The 14,741-nt window shown below is 37.6% G+C and overlaps 1 pseudogene; it reads left to right on the forward strand.

The window, feature by feature from the left end:
* Positions 1 to 1,244: 1,244 nt before the first annotated feature.
* LOC137216640 (ferritin light chain pseudogene) lies at positions 1,245 to 1,658 on the forward strand (annotated as a pseudogene).
* The last annotated feature ends 13,083 nt before the right edge of the window (positions 1,659 to 14,741 follow it).

The raw sequence follows: 14,741 nt of genomic DNA on the forward strand, positions 1-14,741 counted from the left end.
ACATACACATTCACAAAAAGAGGAATAGGGAAAAAAATCATAGATCTTGCTCCTAAAGTCCACTTCCTTAATTTGGGATGATTGGTTGTCTATTCATGTATTCCACAGATGCAAGGTATATCAAGTTGATTGTGGAGCTTTAATCCGCTGCTTCTGAGGCTGCTGGGAGAGATTTCCCTTTCTCTTCTTTGTTCTCACAGCTCACAGGGGCTCAGCTTTGGATTTGGTCCTGCCTCTGCGTGTAGGTCACTGGAGGGCGTCTGTTTTTTGCTCAGACAGGACGGGGTTAAAGGAGCCGCTGATTCGGGGGTTCTGGCGTACTGAGGCCGGCGGGGAGGGAGGGGCATGGAATGCGGGGCGCGCCTGCGGCAGCAAAGTCCGGCATGACTTTGCACCAGCCTGAGGCCCGCTGTGTGTTCTCCCGGGGAAGTTGTCCCTGGATCCCGGGAACGTGGCAGTGGCGGGCTGCACAGGCTCCGCGGAAGAGGGGTGTGGAGAGTGACCTGTGCTCGCACACAGGCCCCTTGGTGGCGGCAGCAGCAGCCTTAACGTCTCCCGCCCGTCTCTGGGGTTCGCGCTTTTAGCCGCGGCTCGCGCCTGTCTCTGGAGTTCCTTTAAGCAGCGTTCTTAAACCCCTCTCCTCACGCACCAGGAACCAAAGAGGGAAGAAAAAGTCTCTTGCCTCTTCGGCAGGTGCAGACTTTTCCCCGACTCCCTCCCGGCTAGCTGTGGTGCACTAACCCCTTCAGGCTATGTTCAAGCCGCCAACCCCAGTCCTCTCCCTGCGCTCCGTCCGAAACCGAAACCCAAGCCTCAGCTCGCAGCCCCGCCCGCCCCGGCGGGTGAGCAGAGAAGCCTCTTGGGCTGGTGAGTGCCGGTCGGCACCGATCCTCTGTGCGGGAATCTCCCCGCTTTGCCCTCCGCACCCGTTGCTGTGCACTCCTCCGCGGCTTCGAAGCTCCCCCCTCCGCCTCCCGCAGTCTCCGCCCGCGAAGGGGCTTCCTAGTGTGTGGGAACTTTTCCTCCTTCACAGCTCCCTCCCACTGGTGCAGGTGCCGTCCCTATCCTTTTGTCTCTGTTTATTCTTTTTTTTCTTTTGCCCTACCCAGGTACGTGGGGAGTTTCTTGCCTTTTGGGAGGTCTGAGGTCTTCTGCCAGCCTTCAGTAGGTGTTCTGTAGGAGTTGTTCCACGTGTAGATGTATTTCTGGTGTATCAGAGCAATAGTTCAGATCCAGGTGTTACGATGACTTGCTCCAGCAAATATATCAGACAGTATATACTTGTGGCAGTGTTTCACAATCCTTCTTCAAGGGATGCTGGCCTCCTCCTTAGGCTCTGGATCTGTGGAACTGGCCCACATCTCTCTCTGGGCTCCTATTTTGACCCCGACGATGCGGCTCTGCATGGCGTGGGACACTTTCTTCAGGAATTGGCCGAGGAAAAGCGCGAGGGTGCCCAGCGTCTCTTGAAAATGCAAAACCGGTGCTGGAGCCACGCCCTTTTCCAAGATGTGCGGAAGCCTTCTCAAGATAAGTGGGGTGAAACCCAGGACACTGTGGAAGCCGCCATTCTCAGGGAGAAGAACCTGAACCAGGCACTATCGGATCTGCGCGCCCTGGGTTCCGCCCGCGCAGACTCCCACTATGTTTTTTTTTAATTGGAGTAAATTTGCTTTACAATGTTGTACTAGTTTCTGCTGTATAGTGACCTTAATCAGCTATATGTATATATATATTCCCTCCCTCTTGAAACTCCCTCCCAACACCCCATCCCACCCATCTAGGTCATCACAGAGCACCGAGATGAGCTCTCTGTGCTATACAGAAGATTCCCACTAGCTATCTATTTTGCACATAATAGTTTAAATGTGTCAATACTAATCTCCCAAATCATCCCACCCTTCATTTTCCCCCAGGGTCCACATGTCCGTTATCTGCACCTGCATCACTCTTCCTGCCCTGGAAATAGGTTCATCTGTATCATCTTTCTAGACTCCACATATATGCATTAATATATGGTATTTGCTTTTCTCTTTCTGACATACATCACTCTATGACAGTCTCTAGGTCTATCCACATCTCTATTAATGCCACAATTTTATTTGATTTTAAGGCTGAGTAATATTACATTGTATATATGTACAACATCTTCTTATCCATTCATCTGTCAATGGACGTTTAGCTTATTTCCATGTCCTGGCTATTGTAAATAGTGTTGCAATGAATACTGGGGTACATGTGTAGTTTTGAATTAAGGGTTTTTCAGGTTATATGCCCAGAAGTGGGATTCCTGGGTCATATGGTAGGTCTATTTTTCATTTTCTAAGGAACCTCCATACTGTTCTCCACAGTGGCTGTATCAAGTTATATTTCCACCAACAGTGCATGAGGTTCCCTTTTCTCTGCATCATCTCTGGCATTTATTGTTTGTAGATTTTTTGATGATGGCCATTCTGACTGGCATGAGGTGATATCTCATTGCAGTTTTCATTTGCATTTCTCTAATAATTAGTGATGCTGAACATGTTTTCATGTGTCTCTTGTCCATCTGTATGTCTTCCTTGGAGAAATATCTATTCAGGTCTTCTGCCCATTTTTTCTTGGGTTGTTTGTTTTTTTTGTGATTGAGCTCCATGAGCTGTTTGTATATTTTAGAGATCAATTCTTTGTCCATTGCTTCATTTGCAAATACTTTCTCCCATTCTGAGGGTTGTCTTTACGTCTTGCTTATGGTTTCCTTTGCTGTGCAAAAGCTTTTAAGTTTCATGGATCCCATTTGTTTATTTTTGTTTTTATTTTCATTACTCTAGGAAGTGGGTCAAAAAGATCTTGCTCAGGTTTATGTCAAATAGTGTTTTTCCTTTGTTTTCCTTTAAGAGTTTTGCAGTGTCTGGTCTTACATTTAGGTCTTTAATATATTTTGAGTTTATTTTTGTGTATGGTGTTAGGTAGTGTTCCAATTTCATCCATTTACATGTAGCTGTCCAGTTTTCCCAGCACAAATTATTGAAGAGGCTGTCTTTTCTCCATTGTATATTCTTTCATCATTTGTCATATATTAGGGGACAATAAGCATGTGGATTTATCTCTGGGCTTTCTATCCTGTAACATTGAAGTATATTTCTGTTTTGTGCCAGTACCATACTGAAGCTTTGTAGTATAGTCTGAAGTTGGGCAGCTCAATTGCTGGAGATCAATTTTTCTTTCTCAAGATTGCTTTGGCTATTTAGGGTCTTTCATGTTTCCATGAAAAGTCTAAAATTTTTTGTTCTAATTCTGTGAAGAATGCCATTGGTAATTAGATAGGGATTGCATTGACTCTGTAGATTGTTCTGGGTAGTATAGTCATTTTCACAATATTGATTCTTCCAATCTGAGAGCATGGTATATTTCCCCATAAGTTTATGTCATCTTTGATTTCTTTCATCAGTATTTTATAGTTTTCTGAGTACAGGTCTTTTGCCTCCTTAGGTAGGTTCATTACTAGATATTCTATTTTATTGTTGTGATGGTCAATGGGATTGTTTCCTTAAATTGTCTTTCTGATCCTTCATTGTTAGTGTATAAGAATGCAAGAGATTTCTTTGCATTAATTTTGTATCCTGCAACTTTACCAAATTCACTGATTAGCTCTAGTAGTTTTCTGGTGGCATGTTTAGAGTTTTCTATGTATAGTATCATGTCATCAAAATAGTGACAGTTTTATTTCTTCTTTTCCAATTCATATTCCTTTTATTTATTTTTCTTCTCTGATTGCCATGGTTAGGATTTCCACAGCTATGTTGAATAAGAGTGGCAAAAGTGGACATCTTTGTCTTGTTCTGGGTCTTAGAGGAAATGCTTTAAGTTTTTCACCATTGAGAATGGTGTTTGCTGTGGCTTTGTTGTATATGCCCTTTATTATGTTGAGGTAGGTTCCCTCTATGCCCACTTTCTGGAGAGTTTTTTTTATCATAAATGTGTTGAATTTTTTCAAAAGTTTTTCACCATCTATTGAGATGGTCATAAAGTTTTTATTCTTTAATTTGTTAATATAGTGTATCACATTATTTGGTTTGCGTATATTGAAGAATCCTTGCATTCCTGGGATGAATCCCACTTGATCATGTTGTATGATCCTTTTAATGTCTTCTTGGATTTTCTTTGCTAGTATTTTGTTGAGGATTTTTGTGCCTATGTTCATCAGTGATATTCTTCTGTAATTTTCTTTTTTTCTGATATCTCTGTCTGGTTTTCATATCAGAGTGATGATGGCATTGTAGAACGAGTTTGGGAATGTTCTTCCCTCTACAATTTTTTGGGAGAATCTTAGAAGGATAGCTTTTAGCTCTTCTCTAAATGTTTGATAGAGTTTGCCTGTAAACCCATCTGGTCGTGGACTTTTGTTTGTTGGAAGATTTTTAATTACAGTTTCAATTTCATTACTTGTGATTTGTCTGTTTATATTTCCTAAATCTTCCTGGTTCAGTTTTGGAAAGTTGTCACTTTCCAAGAATTTGTCCATTTCTTCCAGGGTGTATATTTTAGTGGCATATTGTTCCTCATAGTAGTCTCTTATGATCCTTTGGATTTCTGCAGTGTCAGTTCTAATTTCTCCTTCTTTATTTCTTATTTTATTGATTTGAGTCCTCTCCCTTTTTTTCCTTGATGAGTCTGGCTAAATGGTTATCAATTTTGTTTATCTTCTCAAAGAACAAACTTTTAGTTTTATTGATTTTTGCTTTTGTTTTCTTCATTTCTACTTCATGTATTCCTGTTCTGATCTTTATGATTCCTTTGACTAACTTTGGGTTATCTTTGTTCCTCATTATCTAGTTGTGTTACGTATAAAGTTAGGTTGTTTATTTGAGATTTATTTTGTTTCTTGAGGTGAGATTGAATTGTTATAAACTTCCCTATTAGAACTGCTTTTGTTGTGTCCCATAGGTTTTGGGTCATAATGTTTTTGTTGTCATTTATTTCTAGGTATTTTTTTATTTCCTGTTTGATTTCTTCATTGATCTCTTGATTACTTAGCAGCACACTGTTTAGCCTCCATGTGTGTGCTTTTTTTTTTTCTGTGATTGATTTCTAATTTCATAGTGTTGTGGTCCAAAATGATGCTGGATGTGATTTTAATTTTCTTAACTTTTCCAAGGTTTGATTTGTGACCCGAGGTGTGATCTATCCTGGTGAATGTTCCATGTGCACTATAGAAGAAAGTGTATTCTCTGCTTTTGAGTGGATTGTCTCATACATATCAGTCAAATCTATCTGGTCTATTGTTTCATTTAAGCATAGTGTTTCCTTAATTATATTCTGCTGGGATGATCTATCCATTGGTAAGTGAGGTGTTAAAGTCCCCCACTATTATTGTGTTACTGTCAATTTCCCCTTTTATGGCTGCTAGCATTTGCCTGATGTATTAAAGTGCTCCTATATATTTACAATTGTTATATATTCTTCTTGGATTGACATCTTGATTGTTATGTAGTGTCCTTCCTTATCTCTTTTAACAGTCTTTATTTTAAAGTCTGTTTTATGTGATATGAGTATTGCTACTCCAGCTTTCTTTTGATTTCCATTTGCATGGAACATCTTTTTCCATCTCCTCATTTTCAGTCTGTATGTGTCCCTAGGTCTGAAACAGGTCTCTTGTTGATGGCAAACATAAGGGTCTTGTTTTTGCATCCATTCAGACAGTCTGTATCTTTTGTTTGGAGCATTTAATCCATTTACATTCAAGGTAATTATCAATATGTATGCTACTATTAGCATTTCCTTAATTGTTTTGGGTTTGTTTTTGTGGTTCTGTTTCTTCCTTTGTGTTTTCCACCTAGAGAAGTTCCTTTAGCATTTGTTGTAAAACTGGTTTGGTGGTGCTGAATTCTCTTAGCTTTTGCTTGTCTGTAAAGCTTTTGATTTCTCCATCAAAGCTGAATGAGATACTTGCTGGGTAGAGCAATCTTGGTTGTAGGTTTTTCCCTTTCATCACTGTAAATAAATCCTGACACTCCCTTCTGACCTGCTTATTTCTGCTGAAAAATCAACTGATAACCTTATGGGGATTCCCTTATATGTTATATATTGCTTTTCCTCTGGTGCTTTCAATATTTTTTCTTTGAATTTAATTTTTGTTAGTTTGATTAATATGTGTCTTGGTGTGTTTCTCCTAGAGTTTATCCTCTATGGGTCTCTCTGCACTTCCTGGACTTGGTTGGCTATTTCCTTTCCCATGTCAGGGAAGTTTTTGACTATAATCTCTTCAAATATCTTCTCATACCCTTTCTTTTTCTTTTCTTTTTCTGGGACCCCTATAATTCCAATGTTGGTCCATTTAATATTGTCCCAGATGTCTCTGAGACTCCTTAATTCTTTTCATCCTTTTTTCTTTATTCTGTTCTGTGGCAGTGATTTCCACCATTCTATCATCCAGCTCACTTATTCGTTTTTCTGCCTCAGTTATTCTGCTATTGATTCCTTCTAGTCTATTTTTCATTTCTATTATTTTGTTGTTCATCCCTGTTTGTTTGTTCTTTAGTTCTGCTAGGTCTTTGTTAAACATTTGTATGTGCTCAATCCATGCCTCCATCCTATTTTTGAGATTTTCGATCATCTTTATTATCATTACTCTGAATTATTTTTCAGGTAGGGTGCTTATTTCCTCTTCATTTATTTGGTCTTGTAGGTATTTACCTCACACCTTCATATGTAATGCTTTTTTTATCATCTCATTTTTTTTTGATGGATAGGGCTTTTTTACTGTCTTACTTTTTGTTTGGCTTGAGGCTTCCAGCACTGAAGTTTGCAGGCAGTTGGGTAGAGCCAGGTCATGGTTCTGAGATAAGGATCTCTGGGAGACTTCACACTGATGAATATTCCCTGGGATCTGAAGTTCTCTGTTAGTCCAAGCAGTTTGTATCCCACACTCCCAATATGGAAGCTCAGTCCAGATCCCCGGCCTGTGAAACAAGATTCCACAAGCTGTGCAGTGTGAGGAGAAAAGAAGCAGAACAATGACAAAGAATAAAAAATAAAATAAAATGAGAAAAATAAAAATATATATTAGAAAAAATAAAAATCTACATGAAACAACACCACCAAAGTAAAATAGAACTACAGTAGGAAAAAAAAATGCAGAAAAGGCCTTGGCTGTTGGGGGCAGAGATTAGGCAGGAGTGAGGCTTAGGCAATTGAGGGGTTTAGGCAGTGGTGGATTCTAGGTTCAGGACCCATGCAGTTGGAGGGGGCCTTGGAGTGCAGAGGTTTAGGCTCAGGACCCTAGCATGCTTGCCAGGACCCAAGTGGGCAGGGGAAATGCTGGCTGCTTTCCCTTCTCATCCTCTAATCCCCCTAGGATCTCTTCTTTCCCCACTGATCTCTTCACCATGAGTGGGTCCCTTCTGAGCTTGGGAACCCCTACCCTCACCCAGCCGCCTCTCAGAGTACCAATCTCATATTGCCTCTACTTTTCCTCTCCCCTCCCTCCCTTCCATTCCCCCAGGTCCCACATAGCTACAGGGGGGCTTGGAAGGGGGAGGAACTGGCCTTGGACCTCAGTGTGCTTCCTGGGCCCGGGTGGGTGGGGGAAATGCTGGCCGTGTTCCCTGCCTATCCTCCTCTCACCCTTTGGTCTTGCCCCTTCCCCATTGATCCCTTCATGGTGAGTGGGCCCCTCCAGGTGGGAGAACCCTTCCTCTTCTGGCCACCCCTCAAGGGTGCCAGTCCTGTACCACCTCCACTTATCTTCCCCCCTCACTCCCCCCAGCATCCTACCTGGTCACTCAGCAGTTCCTCCCATCCTCGCATCCTCGTTGGTGTCTGATGTCCCCCACCAATGCCTGGTAGATGCCCTACATGTGAGGAGATGCTAACTTTGTGTCCTCATACTCTGCCATCTTGACTCCGCCCCCTTTATATCTTCTTGATGGATTAATCCTTTTATCATTATAGAATATCCTTATTTTGTCTCTTCTTACAGTCTTTGTTTTAAAGCCGATACAAGTATTTCCACCCTAACTTTCTTTTCATCTTCATTTGCATGGAATACCTTTTTCCATCCTTTCACTTTCAGTCTGTGTGTTTCTTTAGATCTGTAGTGAGTCTCTTGTAGGCAGCATATATATGGGTCTTGTTTTTTGTTTCAGTCATTTAGCCACCCTATGCCTTTTAATTGGACCATTTAATCCACTAACATTTAAAGTAATGCTTGTTAGGCATGTCCTTATTGCCATTTTGTTCATTGTTTTCAGGCAGTTTTGTAGTTCTTTTCTGTTCACTTCTTCATCTTTTTCCCTCTTCCCTTGTGATTTGAGGATCATCTTTAGTGTTGTGTTTGGATTCCTTTCTCTTTTTTTCTGTGTATAACTATTATAGGTTTTTTGGGTTTTGGTCTCTCTCTCTCTCTCTCTCTCTCTCTCTCTCTCTCTCTCTATATATATATATATATATATATATATATATCATTAAGTTGATAGTATTTAAGGTAAAACTCATTCTAACAACCCTGCATTTTTACACCCTCTCTCACGTTTAATGTTTTTGATATCATATTTTACATATTTTTGTTTTGTATATCCATTAACTACTTATTGTGGACATAGATAATTTTACTACCTTTGTCCTTTAATCATTTTACTAGGTTTATAAGTGGTTGACCTACTACCTTTATTGTAAATTTGCCTTTAACAATGAGATTTTTTTCATTTGTAATTGTCATACTTCTAGTTCTGTTCTTCTTTCAGCTTAGAAAATGCCTGCTAACATTTCTTTATATTAAGCCTATTTATTGATGCTGAACCCTTTTAGCTTTTGCCTATCTGTAAAACTCTTTATCTCTCCCTCAAAATTGAATGATAGTCTTACTGGGTACAGTATTCTTGGTTGTAGGTTTTCTCCTTTCATCACATTGAATATACTGTGCCATTACCCTCTGGCCTGCAATGTTTCTTGTGAAAGGTCAGCTGATAATTTTATGGGACTTGCCTTGTTTGTAACTAGTTGCTTTTCTCTTGCTCCTTTTAAGATTCTTTTTTTAATCTTCAAATTTGGACATTTTACTTATGTCTTGGTTTGGACTTCTTTGGGTTTATTTTGTTTGGGGATCTGCTTACTGAACATGAATGTCTGTTTCCTTTCCCAGGTTTTGGAAGTTCTTAGCTATTATTTCTTCATATAAGTTTTCTTCCCTTTTCTCGCTCTCTCTCTCTTTTCCTTAGAGGACCCCTATAATGAAAATCTTAGTAAACTTGATGTTGTTTCAAAAGTTTCTTAAACTATGCTAATTATTATTTTTCTTTTATTTTTTTCTCTTCAACTTGGGCAATTTCCACTACTCTGTTTTCCAGTTCACTGACCTTTCCTCTGTATTATCTAATTTACAGTTGATTACTTCTAGTATATTTTTTATTTGTTACTGCATTCTTCAATTTTGTTTAGCTCTTCTTTAATATTTTATAACCCTTTTTCAAATTTATCATTTTTCATCCATTTTTCTCCTGAGTTTTTTAGCATGATAAGTCATTACCTTGAGCTTCTTATTGGGTAGATTGCTTATCTCCACTTTTTAAGTTATTTCTCTAGATTTTGTCTATTATTTTTTTTTTTTTGGAATATGTTCCTCAGTTTCCTAATTTTGCCTTATTCTTTGCATGTATTTCCATGTATTGAATAGGTCAGTTACCTTTCCCAATCTGGAAAACTGGCCTTCTGTAGGAGACATCTTAGATATTCAGCATCACACTCCCCTCTGATAACTAGAGCTATATGCTCTGATGATGCTCTCTATGTGTACTGTGTGGGCCCTTCTGTTGCTGTGGGATCAACTACTCTGGGTGCAGGGTGGGTGGAGGTTGGCCTTTGGCACTTTTGTTGCCAGAACCTGCATTTTATGGTGTTTGCCAGCCCATTGGTGGGCAGGATTGTGTCCTAGCATAGCTGGTTGCATAGCACAGTGGATTCTGGTGCTGGTACCAGCACTCTGGTGGGCAGGTAAGCCCTGAACATAAAGAGGTTTGTAGGAGGACACCAAAATGGTGCTTGCCAGCATCAGTGTCTTTGGGATAGAACAAGCTCTGGAAAATGGCCACCACCACTGTCTATGTTTCCAAGGGGAGTCCCAGTTGCCTCCTGCATGTCTGGGAGTCTATCCAAGATCAGCTAGTGGTTGTGACACAGGCTCCTTTCAAATTAATGCTTCTACACTGGGATTTAGAGTTTATGGGATTTTGCATGTGCCATTTAAATGCAGAGTCTCTTTTTTCTACAGCCCTCTTGATCTCCCATACACCAGCCCCTCTTAGTGTCAAAGCCAGACATCCTAGGGGTTCTTATTTATGATGCAGGATCCTGGGGCTGAGGAGTCTGATGTTGGGATCCAATCCTTCACTCCTTGGGGAGAATCTCTGTGATCATGATTATCCTCCCTTTTGTGGGTCAACTACCCAGGGGTCTGGGTCTTGAGTATGCCACATCTTCACCCCTTCTACCTGTTTCATTGTGGTTCCTTCTTTATATTTTTAGTTGTGGAAAATCATTCTTCAGGTTGTTCTAATACATAGTTGCTCCATAAATAGTTGTAATTTTGGGGTGCCTATGGGAGGAGCTGAGCTCAGGATCTTCTTACTCTGCCATCTTGGCCACACATCTACAATAATTTGGATATATTCATTTCTTAATTTTCAATTTCTAAAATTTCCCTGAGCCAATCCAACATATTTTTTTCCAATCATAGTTTTTCTGGTTTTAATCTCCTTGCTTTTCTCTCTTTCTTGAACACTGCCAGTTTGTTTTTATTTTACTTTCATTTTCTGATACTCCTTTTAAGTCCCTTTAGGGATACTATGTTATCTATATCTATATTACAGATAGATAGATAGATAGATAGATAGGCAGATAGATAATATAGATAGATAACATATATTTGAGACTGTAAAGGATTCTTTGTTAATATTCTTGCATGTTCTTGGGCAAGTTCTCTTACAGTGCATGTTCTTCTTATGCTTTTTATTGTCTTATGTTTTCTTCCTCCTTTACTTTTGCTCATTGTGTGCAAATATTCTTTAACTTCTTTTTCCTACCCTTACCTTTAAATTCAATTACTAGAATAAAAAATAATTTATATATCACTTTCAGGATAATAACATCTAAGTTGGGAAACTTTTATGTTTTTCCTTAGAAGTCCAAGAAAGCATGTTTCTTGATGAGAACAACTGGGTCAATTTTTTTGCTCATCATTGTATTCTTAGCCCCTATCATACTGCCTAGTGTAAAATAGATACTCAATACATGTTTTCAAATGAATAAATAAGTGACAATGTCAGTGCTCAGCATGCTATTTTAGATATCTCAACATTTTTTAGGTAATTTGTAATTTATGATTTGAGCTTTTACCAAATTTCCTATTTCACTAAGAGTAGTTTTTTTTCATATTATTAATTGAGTTTCAAAAGAGAAAAATGTTGTAAAAATGCCTTTATTCCTCCATCTTTAACCAAAAGTTTCACCCATCTTTTAATGACAAGAAGTTATCATTCTTTAGTTACTAGTGTACATAAATGATCACTTTTAGTATTTACAATGACTCTATCAGGTTGATATTATTATTGGGGAGACTAAGACTAAAGGAGGTTAAGCAACTTGCTAAATGTTGCAGTATTATTAGACAGAAGTCAGAATTCAAACCCACAATGGCTTGTTTCCTAACTTTAAGTTGTACATTTATGTTAACTAAGCAGTAACTTTGCTGCCTCTTTCATTCAACTACATGGAAGATGATCTGAAGAATATAGATATTAGAAATGTACTCATCTTTTGCTCTAGGAACTTATATTCTGGTTGAAGAGATCAGCAGCTATGTCAAGAATAAACTCAGCTACAAAACAGTAGATGCCAAGTTATGTAAGAAAAGATAAGTACTATGTGAATTCTTCATAGTGAGGACAATCACAACTGAATTAGTCAAGAAAGGACTCATAAAGAGGTAGGATGCTAAAACTAAATCTTATTTGCAAAGCAAATATTGGGGTCAAGCACAATACACTTGGTCACCTTAAAGTCCTTTGAAACCACTTGGAGAATATAGCTCTTTTGTTTTTTTGGTTGGGGCTGGGAATCATGGGATAAAATGTGTTAATTTCATATGCCTTCCTTCAAGAAATGTGTATGTGTGTATGTTGCTTCATTTATACTAAAATTATATTTTGCATGATTATGACTTGAAGGCAATGATAGTTGAATGTCAGCAGAAATTGCCAGTACAAATGTAATAGAAGCTTGTATCTCTTGCATGCTCTGAGTAATTTTTTTCCCTCCACTTATAATGTGGCATGTAAGTTTTCCTGAGTGCTGGGTGTTTGGACCTTGAAGTTTTAAGATTTTATTTTCCTCAGAATATAAACTTTGATCACATAATACAGTAGAATATTCCACTCTCAGTAGGAAAGGAATGTGATATCATAAAATTTTGTGTGAATTAATTTGGCTTCTAATTCTAGTCATATAACATTGACTATTTGGTGATCTCAGATGACCTTAGGTTATTAATATCATGAAGGCTTGGCTTTCTAATCTGTGCATTAAAAGGAATAATAACTACCTCTAAGTGTCATTACCAATGAGATAATTTATAAGACAATGTTTAGTATTATGTCTAGGTCATAGGTATTCAGTAAATGTCAGTTTCCTTCTTTCCTTGTGCTTCTCCCATCTCTTTTGTATCATTGTTTTTTCTTCTTTTTTATAATTAACTGTTTTCATTGTGTTAAAATATATATAACATAATTTTTTTATTATAACAATTTTTAAGTGTATAATTCAGTAGCATTAAATACATTTCTCAGTGTTCTGTAATGATCACAGCCTTCTATATCTGAATGTTTTTATCACTGACAAAAAAACTCCTTAACAATAAAACAATAATTTTCCCTTCCCACATCCTCCCAGGCCCTGGAAAACTCTACTTTACTTTCTGATTCTATGAATTTGTCATTTTAGATACTTTATATAAGTGGGTTAAAACAATATGTATCTTTCTGGTAAAACCTATTTAACAGAGCATATTTTCAAGGTCTATTCATGCTGTAGCACATATCAAAATTTCAGTCCATTTTAAGACTGAATAATATTCCATTTTATGTATATACCACATTTTGTTCAGTCACTTATCTTTTGATGAATACTTGGGTTGTTTATACCTTTTGGTTATTGTGAATAATGTTTCTATCATGAACAAAGGTGGACAAGTATCTGAGTACCTGCTTTCAATTATTTTGAATTTGTATAGCTAGGAGTAGACTATTTCTGGGTCATATGGTAGTTTTATGTTTAACATAAGCTAAAACTGTCAAGCTGTTTTCTACAGTGTCTGCACCATTTTACATTTTCTCCAGCAGTACACAAAGTTTCCAAATTCTCACATCCTCATCAGCACTCATTTTCTGCTTTTTCTTTCTCTCTTTTTTAAATTATAGGCATCCTAGTAGATGTGAAGTGGTACTACATTGTGGGTTTTGCTTGCATTCCCCAATGACTAATGATGCTGAACATCTTTTCATACCTTTGTTAGCTATTTGTATATTGTCTTTGGAGAAATATTTATTCAAATCCTTTGCACATTTTTGAACTTTCCTTGTTGTTGATATTTTAGGGGTTTTAAACATATTTGGAATATTAATCCTTCATCAAATATATATTTGCAAATATTTTCTTATACTGTGTAAGTTGTAGTTACTCTTTCCTGATAGTATTCTTTGATGCACTAAAGTTTGCTATTAATAAAGCCTAATGTACCTATTTTTTTCTGTGCTTTATTTGGCATATCCATGAAATCACTGCCAAATTCAATAACATGAAATTTTCCCCCAATGTTTTCTTCTAGGAGTTATATAGTTTTATCTCTTAAGTTTAAGTCTTTGATCATAATTTGAGTTAATTTTTACATATGGTGTAAGAGTTCAACTTTATTCTTTTGCATGTTTATATCCATTTCTTTCCCAGCACCATTAGGTAAAAAGGGTGTTCTTTCCCTATTTATTGGCCTTCGCACCATTTTGAAAATAAATTGACTATATATGTTAGGGTTTGTTTCTTGGCTTTCTATTTTATCTATTTATCTATGTCTGTCCTTATGTAAGTACCATAAAGTTTAAGTTACTGTAGGCTTGCCATAAGCTTCAAATTTTGAAAGTGTGTTTTTCTTTCTTTTTTTTTTCAAGATTATTTTGACATTAAGAGCCCCTTGTAATTCCATAAGAATTAGATGAGTAGATTTTCCATTTGTGAGGAAAACACTGTTGGAATTTTGATAGGAATTATACTAAATCTCTAGTTTACTTAGAGTAGTATTGTCATCATAGTAATGTTATCTTCTAAACCATGTACATGTGATGCCTTTCCATTTATTTCAGTCTTCTTTAATTTGTTTTAACAATGTTTTGTACTTTGCAGCATACAAAACATTCACCTCTTTGGTTAGATTTATTTCTAATGCTTTTTGATGCTATTGTAAATAAAATTGTTTTCTTAATTTCATTTTTGGATTGTTCATTGCTGGTGTATAGAAACACAACTGATTTTTGTGTTGTTCTTGTATACTGAAACTGCTGAATTTATTAATTAGCTTTAGTAGCTTTTGTGTGGATTTGTTGGGATTTTCTACATATAGGATAATGTCATATTCAGATAGAGATAGTTTTAACTCTTCCTCTCAATTTGGATACCTTTTATTTATTTTTTCTGCCCCCAAGCTCTAGCTAGAATTTCAG

This window comes from Pseudorca crassidens, chromosome X, assembly GCF_039906515.1.
Source record: "Pseudorca crassidens isolate mPseCra1 chromosome X, mPseCra1.hap1, whole genome shotgun sequence".
NCBI lineage: Eukaryota > Metazoa > Chordata > Mammalia > Artiodactyla > Delphinidae > Pseudorca > Pseudorca crassidens.